Here is a 14,268-nt window from a genome sequence, read left to right as displayed (position 1 = left end):
TGGGAGTTGAAACCCAGGCAAGCACATTACATTTATAATACATCAATAAAAAACCTTCTCCTCAAAGGGAGAGGAGGCTTTTAGCCCAGCAGTGGGAATTTACAGGCTGTTATTAAAATAATTAATAGTACATGCAGAAGAGAAGGCTTTAATTATAATCAATCGATTTAAAACAAACGAACCATTTTCGAAAAAAAATATGTACAATTAGTAACCAAAAGAGTTACAAGTATATAATTATATCATCGAATATATTACGTGGGAAACGAGCGTATGTTATCCTTTATAGGTTAACGGGTTAATTACATAAATACACATTCAATAATATGACAATACAAACAATTATGATATCTCTATTTCGTTTCGACGATGAAATTGAAATTAAGTACAAGACGTTTTTCCCACGAACATATAGATTGTAACACAAAATAATCGCAAAATGGCGTCCCTCCAGTTTAAATAATCATATTTAAAATAAAACGAAATCAAATACTTAGGTAGGTACTTAATTCAAGTAGGCTTTTACACTTTTGAATCATCATTTAACAACTATATTAAATGAATCTACCATCGGTTCGGAAAGTGGGTTCTACCGAGAAGAACCGCCAAGAAACTTAATAAGTATATAATGCAATACATTTTTTTATACATACTCTATTTAACTCGCACACTAAGACATCTTATAAGCACAAGCAACACTCACTCATACTAATGCAAATCGATAATAATTTGACGTGGAGGGGAGCGCCTTCGTTAGCGAATCAAATGACTTATCATTTGAGTATGATTCTTAAATCTTCAACAGCGTTAACACTAAACTGGTTCAGTCGCGGAGTCAGATATCAAAGGCATCATAACAAATCGTAAAAACTCACTTCAAAAAATCTAGATAAGAAATCATTATCGCTCTCTTTATTGAGACGAAAATACAATAAAAAGTAACTCTGTCTTAATATTTAACTTTGACAGCCTCAACTCATCAACTGAATCAAATTTGATGGAATGAGACAGGAAGCTTTTATCCATACCACCTATCAATCCATCCCCTAAAACGAAACCTTGGGCGACAATAATAATAAATTAAATAAATCAAAATTTAACATGACAAAATATTCACTAAATTTTATTTTACTAATCTCAAATGAAAGGCCCTATCCTTTCATCCAAGAATCAAAGTCAATCAAAAAACAAAAAAAAAAACAATTCCAAGAATTCGAAATAAGAACATAAAAATACCTTCTTAAATATCCTTTAATCAGTTCGTTTGGATCAAGATTAAACCCCATTTAGATCATCCTTTAGCCGAATTAAATCTTTTGAGGAAAAGGTTTTATTTTCGATCAACGACTACTTAAATTTAATAAATAAACATCACACGAATATTTCTTCCCCTTTGGAATTGATCTATTTTTTTTTATGGTATAGGTTGGCGGACTAGTATATGGGCCACCTGATCGTAAGTGGTCACCATCACCCATAGACAATGAATGATGCTGTAAGAAATATTAACTATTCCTTACATCGTCAATGTGCCACCAACCTGGGAACTTAGATGTTATGTCCCTTGTGCCTGTAGTCACACTGGCTCACTCACCCTTCAAACCGAAACACAACAATACTGAGTACTGCTATTTGGCGGTAGAATAACTGATGAGTGAGTGTTACCTACCCAGACGGGCTTGCACGAAGCTCTACCACCAAGTAAACTTACTAAACCCACTAAACTATACGTCTATAATAATATTATAAATGTGAAAGTAAGTGTATCTGTCTGTCTATCGCTTTTCACTACCAAACCGCTGAACCGAATTTGATGGAATTTATTATGAAGCAAACTTGAGCTCCGAGAAGGGATATAGGCTACTTATTTAGCCTAACATATGACAGCCAACCCCTAAATCGCGAGCGAAGCCACGGGCGAGAGCTAGTTTATTATAAATAAAAAATATCAATAAGTACAACAACAACAGCCTGTAAATTTCCCACAGCTGGGCTAAGGTATCCTCTCCCTTTGAGGAAAAGGTTTGTAACAAATTCCACCACGCCGTTCCAATGCGGGTTGGTGAAATACATGTGTAGCAGAATTTCTATGAAATTAGACACACGCAGGTTACCTCGCGATGTTTTCCTTCACCGCCGAGCACGAGATGAATTATAAACACAAATTAAGCACATGAATATGACTTCGAACCAGCAATCGTGCACGCGTTCTAACTACTGGGCCATCACGCTTCAGTTATGGTATAGTATGTTCAGCCCTTAACCTAGTTTAAAGAATATGTTAGAAGTATCGTTATCGTACCGGTCCTGTTTGTGGTCTGTACCAGTAACAGACGAAACTCGACTAATTGCATTCGTCTTAACTCTGAAGTACGTTCGTTTCAGAACTAGTTTCCTTGCTATCGACTGTGCCTATTTACATACCGAAAATAAGTCTAAACTGGTGTACCGTAACAAGGAATTATCTTTCAAAATTGTTGTTATATTTTTGAGTAACGTCTTAACCGATGATTGCGAGTTCAAACCCAGGCAAGCACCATGTGTGTGCTTAATTTGTGTTTATAATTCATCTCCTGCTCGGCGGCGAAGGAAAACATCGTGAGGAAACCTACATGTGTCTAATTTCATCGAAATTCTGCCACATGTGCATTCCACTAACCCGCATTGGAACAGCGTGGTGGATTATGTTCCAAACCCTCTCCTTAATGGAAGAGGAGGCCTTATCTCAGCAGTGGGAAATGTACAGGCTGTTACTTTACTTTATTTTACTTGTATGTGCATTTATTGGCAATTATTTGTTGTGAAGCAAGCTTAAACTACAAGGAAGGACATAGGTTCCTTTTTTGCGTGACAACCATCCCCTAAAACGCGAAGCCGCGTGCAAAAACTACTAGTATATATATCGGAAAAACAACTTCGTCCCAACCAGGTGTCCCAAGACAATTATCTTTTTTTTTAAATGGTATTTAGTGGTCCCTTGTATTCGTAGTTACCCCGGCTGTGTCACCCTTCAACGCAAAAGTACTAAGTACTACTGTTAGATGGTAGAACATTTAAAGAATGGGTGATACCTTCCAAACGAAGTTCCAAAAAGCTCCCAGTATAAAATAAATAATTAACATCAATTATTAAAAAAAAAAAAACATTACAAATTATTTCCACGTAGTGCGGACGCCGTTAAAAGGATTTTAATTTGGCGCGAATACGAGAATGCATTTTAAAAATTCAAATTTAGAATGTTTCAATGCAATCCGATATTTTAATGCATTCCTAGTAGCAGCTTATACCTTTCACAGATTATATTTATAGAACATTTCTGTATGCAGTGTATCTTACGTCCGACTTTTATTTTGTTTTGTTTTTTTTCTTCCTCCTGGAAATAAAGCAAAGGTATTGCGCCATACAGCCTCGTCTTTCTTATTTTCCTACTAATATAATTGAAATGAATGTTTTTGTTTCGACTGATATTTTATCTTGTTTTTATATGTACTGACATAGTAAGATTTATTTATCCTCTAATTTTCATTTATATTGTTTAAAAAAATAGTCATAATTATTTTAATGATTACATTACTTATAAACAAATATAAATACATTTATAAAGAGGCTAACATGACGAATCCCATAATCCGCAAATATAATCTAGTCATACTTCGTGTAATATACTACATACTATATGCTATAAGCCCCCTTTATAACAACGTTTGTAGTACATTACATCGAAAAAAAATGTAATTTCCGTATGTTTTGAAAAACACAATATTATGAAACGAGAAACATGTTAATAACATAAGCAGAAGATTAAGATAACGGAGAGGATTCAAAGACTGTGTAGGTGTAGTGTCAAAGGTCATCGTAGCATCTAAGGCTAAAGTCACACAATGCGATTTTTTTGTCGTTAATTTTTTTTTGTAACATTTGATAAGAAACAAAGTCTTGTTAATATGAAACAAAATTGGTACATTCAATTGCTATGTGTCTATGTGTATATACTTGTCTGTCTTGTTAAGTACCACTTAAGATTAGGGTTGCTGAGGATTCCTCTTCCTCTTCCTCATAATGCGAAAGTTCCACAATATTTTGGGTTCCTCAACCGACACCGCATCCTCATAAATAAAAATTAAAATTCCTCTTCCGCTATCGCTTCCTCAAAATTTAAGAGCAGTTTATGAGGAATCTGGTGGTGGTACTACAGTTACAACTTTTAATTTAATTAATATTCATGAACACAGTCTTCTATGGTGGAAAAATGATCCGAAATATTTGGGAGCTTTATGGAGCTGTACGGCAATACCTTTCTTCTCCCTCCATCAAGTATGTCCAGTAAACGACTTTTTAGCAATGCTGGATTAGTATACATATGATGAGCTAAGAAACCGGTTGTCAGGGGAAACAGCGTCCAAATTAATTTTTATGAAAAATATCCCTATAATCAATTCTGATTATTTATAAGTACTCAATTCCTTTATTTTGTATAATAAAATTTTCGACTTAAGTAATTAATAAAGAAATAAAGACTGCATTCTTATTATATACTATAATATCATTTGAATTGCTAAAATAAATTGTATTATTCACTCATCTTTTTTATGTGTTTGTGTTGTGTATGTTATTGAACTCCTTCATAACTGCTGGACCGTATTTGATAATTCTTTATAGTGTGTTTTAAGAATAGTTTAATTAATTTTAGTGTATGTATGTTATGTACAGACAGGACAACGGCTTTTCGGTTGGGTCCGCTAGTATTTATAATATCCTATCTTTCTAATCCGCTTTCTCTACCGCTTCCTCATCCGCATCCTCATTCTCGAAAAATATCCTCATCCTCATCCGCATCCTCTAAATTTGCGAGTAACAATTCCTCTTCCTCCTCCTCTTCCTCATAATCACTTCCTCAACAACCCTACTTAAGATATATGAACAGTCATAATACTAGAACAGATATATTAGCAGCAAAGATTTAAAATAATGTCGTTCATATAGTAACTAACACATATCATAAAGTATGCTTCTAAAACTGAAAACGCATACGTACTTACACACGTAAGTTATAATAATATAATAAATTCTTGATAGTTAACTACCCTTGGATAATCTTCCATACATACATATTTATCTGTCATTCGCATCTAATATAACATAGTGTCATTATTTTGATAAAAATGTCTTTCCACCAATAAAAAAGTTTCAAATACAACTAACATCGTGTTAATACAACTTCACTTAGAACAGTTTAAACTGACGATCAATGTCGTGATACATATTCACTGTCACCAGTCTTACAGTGCGTAACAGCCTTAGTCGTGAGTTATTTCCGCGGCGAGATAAAAAGGCCCTTAGCCCGTTTCACATGCATGTTAGAAAGTCGCCTTTGTTTGCGTATTATTATAATAACTTTTTACTCGAGAAAAGGGGAACGGTTACTTTAAGATTGTTTGTATGTACGGTCAGAGTAAGAAAACCTTCGTCAGTTTTCAAATTCATTCCTTTATCAAGTCTTAAGCTCTTAGTCGAGATGGCCCAGTAGTTAGAACGCGTGCATCTTAACCGATGATTGCGGGTTCAAACCCAGGCAAGCACCGCTGATTCATGTGCTTAATTTGTCTTTATAATTCATCTCGTGCTCAGCGGTGAAGGAAAACATTGTGGGGAAACATCGTGACAAATTTCATAGAAATTCAGCCACATGTGCATTCCACCAACCCGCATTGTAACCGCGTGTTGGAATATGTTCCAAACCTTCTCCTCAAACGGAGCCTTTAGCCCAGCAGTGTTTATAGTAATTTACAGGCTGTTGTTGTTGTTGTTGAAGCTCTTAGTACCTTTTAAATCTAAACATCGAATCATTGCGACGCAACATGTCATTCTCGATCGGTAAAGCAGATTATCGCTCACACTGAGCACACGAAAATAGATCTTAAGGTGACGAACCTTTTCTTATCCCGACTGTACTTGGAACGATTGTATTTTAAACGATGATTGCGGGTTTATACTTGAGCAAGCACTACTTAATTCCTAAGTGAAACCTGCATGTGTCTAATTATAATGATATTATGCCACATGCTGAACCAGTGTGGTGGTGGTAGCTCCTCAAATGAAGAGGCCTTAGTCCAGCAATCTGATATTTAGAGGCTGTTATCGTATGTACAGTCAGCGTCAAATTATTAGAGACACTCAGGATATTCAAATAAATAGAGGCAACCTTTACTTGGTGGTAGGGCTTTGTGCAAGTCCCTCTGGGTAGGTACCACCCACTCATCAGTTATTCTACCGCCAAATATAAGTACTCAGTATTGTTGTGTTCCGGTTTGAGGGTGAGTGAGACAGTGTAACTACAGGTACAAGGGACATAACATCTTAGTTCCCAAGGTTGGTGGCACATTGACGATGTAAGGAATAGTTAATATTTCTTACATCGTCATTGTCTATGGGTGATGTTGACCACTAACCATCAGGTGGCCCATATGCTCGTCCGCCAACCTATACCGTAAAAAAAAAACCAAAAAGTCAATAATATCGGTACAAACAAAGTTTCCTTATTGTTGTCAACAATATACTCGCTCAAAAGGTCGACACGTTTAAAATGTCATATAGATCGTTTCAGTCAAACCGCCATAAATATGGTTACAGTCATCTCGCCAATGGTATCCAAGCATTCTAAGTGTTCAAAAATACATAACACATTGGAAAAATAAACTAGCATATTATAGACATAAACGGCTTAAAAAAGAAAAGTTCTAAAGATAAGATTTGACGACCTCCACGGTCGAGTGGTGTGTACACCGGTTTTCATGGGTACGCCACTCTGACGTCCCGGGTTCGATTCCCGGCCGAGTCGATGTAGATTACCATTAGTTTTCTATGTTGTCTTGGGTCTGGGTGTTTGTGGTACCGTCGTTACTACTGATTTCCATAACACAAGTGCTTCAGCTGCTTACATTGGGATCAGAGTAATGTATGTGATGTTGTCTCATATTTATTATTATTTATTTATTTATTTATTTATTTATATCTCACGAGTTTGAACCAACAACAACTTATATTCTCGTGTACCTACCACTAAGCCAGTTGGTTACGGTACTCTCCAATCTTGATACGAATGCCTTTATATAGAGAATGTTTTAGAGCACGACCATTAATGGAATCACCTTGAAAACGTGGCATAATCCGCAAGCCTTATAAAATCACTAACAAAACCAGATTAAAAAAAAATCTAGATAATGTTCGAAAATCAAGAGTCTACGCATAATTTCAAGTCAATCAGTATCAAAACGCATTATATAATTAGAGGGTTCATAGTTGATAGTACATGTTGGGTATGAAACGATCGCCTCCCGGCTTCATCCTTTTATTACTATTGACCGCCCATTGGTCGATATTCGACCACAATCGTTATTGTTGAAGAGAATATTTATTGTTTTGTTTAGTTCGATATTTTTTTTTAATACAGTTCCAATTACTTTCAATTATAACTCTCAAGATCATCAGTAAAAAAAAATTACTTACCCAAAAATAAAATAAATGAAAATCGTATGAAAAACAGAAGATATAGGTACTGTATTGTTTCTAAATAGCTATACACTATATATGTATAGAAGGTATAAAATATTACAAACAATTACAATATAATAATAAAAAATATATATCATAGCAAAACAACTGGCCTCATAATAATCCTTCTCCTACTCTCCTCAGGTCAAAGTAATCGTATACCGAACCGGAAGTATATTTTGACTTTGTAAATGTTTCTATACTGAATATCTATACTAGTATACTAGTTTGTTCGTGGGTTTGACAGTCAAAAATTAATTCATCAATATTTAAACTTCAGGATGGAATAAGCTTCAATTACTTTAATTCAAAATTTTTTTGGAGACAAATTTTGCTTGACAAAATACGATCATGAGTTTCTTCTGAAAGGTACTGTAATGGCAAGAAATTAATTAATGCTTTACGTGAAAAAGTTAAAACCATAAATATTAAACGGAGGCAGGACGCTTCCCGGATTTAGACAATATTAGATACAATAATTTAAATTCGGATTGAACTAGTTTAAACGGATTCAAACCCAGGCAAGCACCACTGATTTTGCGGGTCCTTAAATACTGTTTATAATTCATTTCGTCCTTGGCACTGAGGAATTGTTATTTCATTAGTTGACTGCACACCTTGGGAATGAGATGATCGTTTCCAGATTGTTTCAAATAACGAAAATATGTTTATTATTATTATACAAGTAACATTAAATTGAAAAAATATATACATGTATATACCGCTGAGTTTCATTTGCCGGTTTTTCTGAGGTCCGAGGTCTTAATTTGTAAACCGGTGATAAAATTTGACTATCAAAAAGCCCGTGTAAACACTTCTATATTGAATAAATACCTTTGACTCTGATCGTGCTCTTATTTATTAAATAGAAAAGTCGATCAAATAGGCCATAACCGCTCTAGATTTCCTTAACACCAAAGCCTTACTTCATTTTTTTCATTACTTATGCCACCAACCTTAGAAACTAAGTTATCACAACCCTAATACCTGTAGTTACACTGACTCATCCTAAAAACCGACATAAACAAACTCTACCACATCAAAAGAGAAAAGGTCTAAGCGCCGCTGTGATATCAACGGGCCAATCAGTTTAAAATTCAGACGCAATTGTGACCCGCGCATAAATTACAGGTCAAGTTTTTATGAAGGTTCAAATACACATGATAATAAGGTGTTGTTTGTTCTGTTAGCAATAACGAAGTTTCCGTGACCTAATTAGCAGAACTTATCATCACAATCCGTTATCAAAGGATTTAATATATCATCCTCCTGTCCTTATCCCAATTTTATTTGGGGTCGGCGCAGCATGTATTCTCCGTCCATACTTCTCTGTCGGACGTCATCTCACAAGTAACATTCTTTCTAACCATATCGTCTTTCACACAAACCATCCATCGTTTCCTTGGTCGTCCTCTACCTCTATATCCGTCCACATCCATGCTCAAGGACTTAATAATGGAAGAAAAATTAATAAGCTCATCTATACTGACACTAGATGTACCTGCGTCTTTACCCGCGCGGTATTTATAAAACAAAAATTTCCCACAGACGTTAACAGAAAGTTATTCCCTCAGGGTGTGGAATTTCGTAAAATCTGTTATTATTGGACGTCTACGCCCCATAAGGAACATAACTGCCAAATTTCAAGTTTGTAGGTATCATAGCCTATGAGATTTCATGATTAATCAATGTGTAATATTTCGAGAATATTATATAATATATTCTACCGCCAAATAACGGTACTCAGTACTGTTGTATTCCGGTTTGAAGGGTGAGTGAGCCAGTGTAACTACAGGCACAAGGGACGTAACATCTTAGTTCCCAAGGTTGGTGGCGCATTGACGATGAAAGGAACAGTTAATATTTCTTACAGCGTCATTGTCTATGGGTGATGGTGACCACTAGATCACAATCAGGTGGCCCATATGCTCGTCCGTCAACCTATACCATAAAAAAAATTAAAAAACAATAAACCTAGCCAAGTCGGGGAACACCCGGCTATAACGAGGTTGCTTTAGCTACATATATATTATGTATTACATAACATACAATGAAATAAATTAACTATGCTAAATAACATTACATGACAATAAATAAAAATGACGATAAAATCCCGCGAGAACCGAAACAATACCAGAAATACATTTATGTATCTTTTTATTAAAAAAAAATAGAAAGAGATAGAAAATAAGAGAGAGAGATGGAATGATTGTCTAGAGACGACGCTTTCAGTGACCTCGTAAAACATAATTCTTAAATGCGTTAGACTTTTCTGCTGAGAAAGGTTATTATATACCAATGACATCACGGCACGACCTACGGAGTTGGATCAGAATGTTTAACGCGTACCCACTTATAATAACTAACAAATAACTACTTATAATAATCAACAAGAGAGGTTTATTTGAACGCATAAATCCTAGAATCTGTTGGTGCGATTTATAGAATGTCTTGTATTGAGAAATTATAAACCCGCAATTTAAGGAGCATTTGAATTTAACAAAAAATATACTAAGTTACTCCTTAATTACATCAAATGTTTGTCTCTGAAAATCCCATGAAAATCGGTTCGACCGTTCCAGAGATTAGTCGGAACAAACAGACAGACTAAATACGCTACATAAGAATGGAGTAGTATTGTGGGAAACCACACAGGACACATTTTTTTACAAAATACTTATATTAATTAACGAAAACTGGTGTACAGTTACTGTACTCAATATTGGACTACGATATATTAAATAATTTATAAAACATATATATAATAGTCAACATTATTTGTGAAGATTTGGAGCTAAATCCACAACGCAACTTCACTGCATGTTAGATATTCGAAATTTCGTCTGACACATATTTTCTTCCTACATAGCCAGCGATGGACTATATCATATAATAAAGTTTGAAATTTCTTTGTATTCAAGACTTTAATACTCATTCATCCAACCAACTCGACTCTTAATAGAACAGCCTAGAACTTAAGAACTCAACTCTTTAATAAACATTTTCCTATAGAAGTATTTTTTGAAATGTCAACTGAATTAATGTTTGAACTACATTTTATTCTATATAATTAAAGTAATAATTATTGCATTTACTCAAAAGTCTTATGAATGCTTTCATTATTTATAATCTGTTGCTATAATATTGCAGCATAGACATGTTCAAAAAAAAAACAAAAAATACAGACCTTATCTTTTTTTAATTTAAGCAGACTGCCATAGAAATTAGCTTATTTTTTGTAAACTAATTTATAACATAATTATGATTTATGTATCATTACTAACTATGACAATATCAGCCTCATAAAGATTGATGATTGAATGAATGAATCAAATAATATTTACATTATTATAAATAAAAGGTGATACCATTACAAATAAATATAATTATTTATTTGTAATGGTATCACCTTAAACATAACATGATGTAAATCTAATGAAATAGCTGTTATAAATTTAATTAACATGACATATTAAGATTTTATTATTAATAAATAATAAATAATTAATTATCATTCACAATGTACATTTGTTTACGCACATGATCCAAGAGCTTATATATCTTGATAACTTCAATGCCATAGAGATTATAAAACTACAAACAAATATTAAGATTAAAAAAAAAACAATATTCAAGAAAGAAAACTGCAGAACTAACTTATCATATTGCTATCAATTATATTGTAACTCTTATATAAGTTTTGGTATAATGTTTCTGGGAATTCATTCATTTCTGGGAAATCATTGTGAGGAAACCTACATGTGTCTAATTTCATTGAAATTCTACCATGTGCATTCCACCAACCCGTGTCGGAACAGCGTGGTAGAATATGTTCCAAATCTCCACCTTAAAGGCAGAGGAGGCCTTAGCCCAGCAGTGGAAAATTTACGGGCATTACTATAATGTTTCTGCTTATAAACCATTAACGATGCTCTTTCTAATTTTAATAATTTCAGCATTGTATTGCTCTAACACAACACAATTCCATTTCAATTCATCGTAAGCCAACGAACCAAAAGACATTTTTTTTTTAGTTAGAAAATCATACATCTAATTACTTAACATGTTAAAATATAAGCATAAAAAAGCTTACACAAAACATAAGAAGGTCTTAAGTACACAAAGGTCTAATCCTATACTACATTATTTAACATACAGTGATAAAGTATTAACGATGACGATAATACTAAAATAAGTTGCAATCATAGCATTTTTATTATTTCCATGTTTTACATTGTAGTTACGGAATATCATATTTTCCAGTATTGCCTTCTAGTACCTGATAATGTTGAACTGGCTTTGCATTGTTAAAAATTTCAACAACCCTCGTTGTCAAACTCTACGTCCGTAGTGAAGGCTTATTACGATTATTTTATATATTCAATCTGACTCATATATAGAGATATCAACCATTGCTTGAGAAAAACGGTTCTTTAAAGTTTTTTTTTAATATTATGATTATTTAGAACATCTGTACAAGATAATCATTACTGATTAATATAGATCAATTTACTTTTTTATCTGTATTCATATCATTTATAAATTCTGAAAATAATACAAAGAATAATGTATTAAAAAAAGTATATGTTTTAAAAGTACTATTATATCTGCATATTGACTATAATTGCTATAAGAAATAATGAAAACTCACAAACACGCTGACATACATACATACGGGTCAAATAAATATTCCTATTTTTTTAAAATGAAGATATTATATTAAGAAAAAAAAAAAAACAAAGCAAACCAAACTTTAACAGATTATAAAACATGATGATTATTAGATAAATCAACTACTCCAAAGATTTAACATTATATTTAAAGATAGTAAACTCATAGAACCGAAAAGGCTAAAACATGCCAATATTCAGAATTAATAGTCCGATTTGTAAAAACCATATTTCATTAATGCATTTAGTGAAGTAGATTATTATTAATAAAGCTTTACACTGGACATTTCAGAAAGAAAACTATTAACATCAAACAAACAGGCAAAGGTATCATAGAATTAATTTAATATTTTTAAAAAAAAAGTATAATTACAGAGCATTTTATATTATTTTAAATTAATTTCAATCCAGCAAATTATTAGTCATTAAATTTCAATAATATATTATAAATTATGACATAATATGGCATTTAATGTTTTAAAAGCTGATTTATATGCCTTAAAGTTACAGATGGCTGGGTACCTATGAATGTAAGTAATGCAATATGTAAGAAACTTGTTTTCAGTTCTGGTTCCTAGGACTAGATTGTAGGAACCTAGAAATGAGAAGAAATATTCAATTTCAAATTCACTAAAATAGGTATAAAGATTTCATATTTAAATTATACCTAATGCTTTCCTATGCCTGGCCACAGAAAAAAAAAGTCATAATACACTTCTTTTGTCAACTACGATAGCTTATCTATTTGTCATTATAGCATTTTTTATCTGTATTAGCCTTTTATATGTATCAAACAATTGTAGATTCTTAACACTGATAAAATTTTATTCACGCGATCGTAAATGTAGTATCATCATTTTTTTTTATTATAGCAATTGTTATGACTTCGTATGCAGGTCGAGCATTGCTTAATTATTCAACGATCGTGATACGATATTTTTTAACTAAATTATCGGGTTTAACTTACTAATTAGAAGTGAATTAATAGAGTATTTAAAAAAAGAACACTAAATTATAGTTTATAATTGAACTAGGTGAGATAATGTTATTGTTTACTAACCTTTCCTTCGTCGGATTTCCTTTGTAAAATAATCAAAGATTCTATATCACATCACTTCGATATTAGAAACAAAAACGCACTGCAGTTATCAGAAACAGATGGATTTATTTGAATGGACAGCATTCGCCCGCGATATTCGTGCCGGCACTGTATCGAACCGAACCTTTATGAAACCATGGGGAAAATATGCATTTTTTATTATCTTTATCGATTTTGAGCCCGCCACGATCAGCTACGGTCGAAAAGTCAACGTAACGGTAGTCCAGTGGAACAGGTTCGTTTTTACAACAATATCACCCACAAGCACCTAAGTAATTTCATTAATAACATCTAAAAATCGATTCCACAAGGTTCACGACTATTCAAACAGAAGACTGCCGCAGCGTGTGAAATTCATTATTTTACTATCTAACGGCTTGAAACCGCACGTAAAACAATATAATTAATCCGGGACACTTTTGATTGGCTATAATTTAGTGAATGTATTGAAACTATTGTTGTACACAGCGATTTTTCGTATCATTTTTTAAATACAATGGTTGCAAACAATGACCGAATTCATAACACGCACGACCAACGCTTGGCGAGCCCGCGATGACACTAAACTTGCTATAGATGTCGCGGCACTCGTAGCCATTATGGAAAATGGCGACCGACAGGAGCCGTCAAAATGTATTAAACTAATGTATTCTTTATAGCATTTACAGTAAGAATCAAATTCAATTACATTTTGTTGTATTTTAAAAACTATTCGATCGTATAACGCGCCTGATTTAAAGAGTCTTAAATGTTAGCGACTATGAAACGAATAGAGGCACTATTTGTCTGCTCACGTTAAACATGAGATGTTTTGTCTCTTCCTCTTCAATGTGATTTCGAACAAATATAAACTTTAAAGTACGCTTGCGCAAATTTTGAGGTATTTACATTGTTATGCAATAATGAACTTTATACAATAATAACAGCATAATATAATTGTCCTTTCAT

General features: G+C 33.2%; 1 protein-coding gene across 2 annotated transcripts in view; it reads right to left on the bottom strand.

Annotated features, from left to right (window-relative positions):
• The window catches only part of LOC124541924, a 255,761-nt gene extending 241,890 nt beyond the window's left edge, over positions 1-13,871 (bottom strand). For both annotated transcript variants that reach the window (XM_047119855.1, XM_047119856.1), the window contains exon 1: positions 13,282-13,871. The gene's annotated coding sequence lies outside the window, so the exon portion shown is untranslated. The remainder of the gene's footprint in view (positions 1-13,281) is intronic.
• Positions 13,872-14,268: the final 397 nt, after the last annotated feature.

The sequence above is a fragment of the Vanessa cardui genome, chromosome 29 (assembly GCF_905220365.1).
Source record: "Vanessa cardui chromosome 29, ilVanCard2.1, whole genome shotgun sequence".
Taxonomy (NCBI): domain Eukaryota; kingdom Metazoa; phylum Arthropoda; class Insecta; order Lepidoptera; family Nymphalidae; genus Vanessa; species Vanessa cardui.
This window is presented reverse-complemented; position numbering and strand designations above follow the sequence as displayed.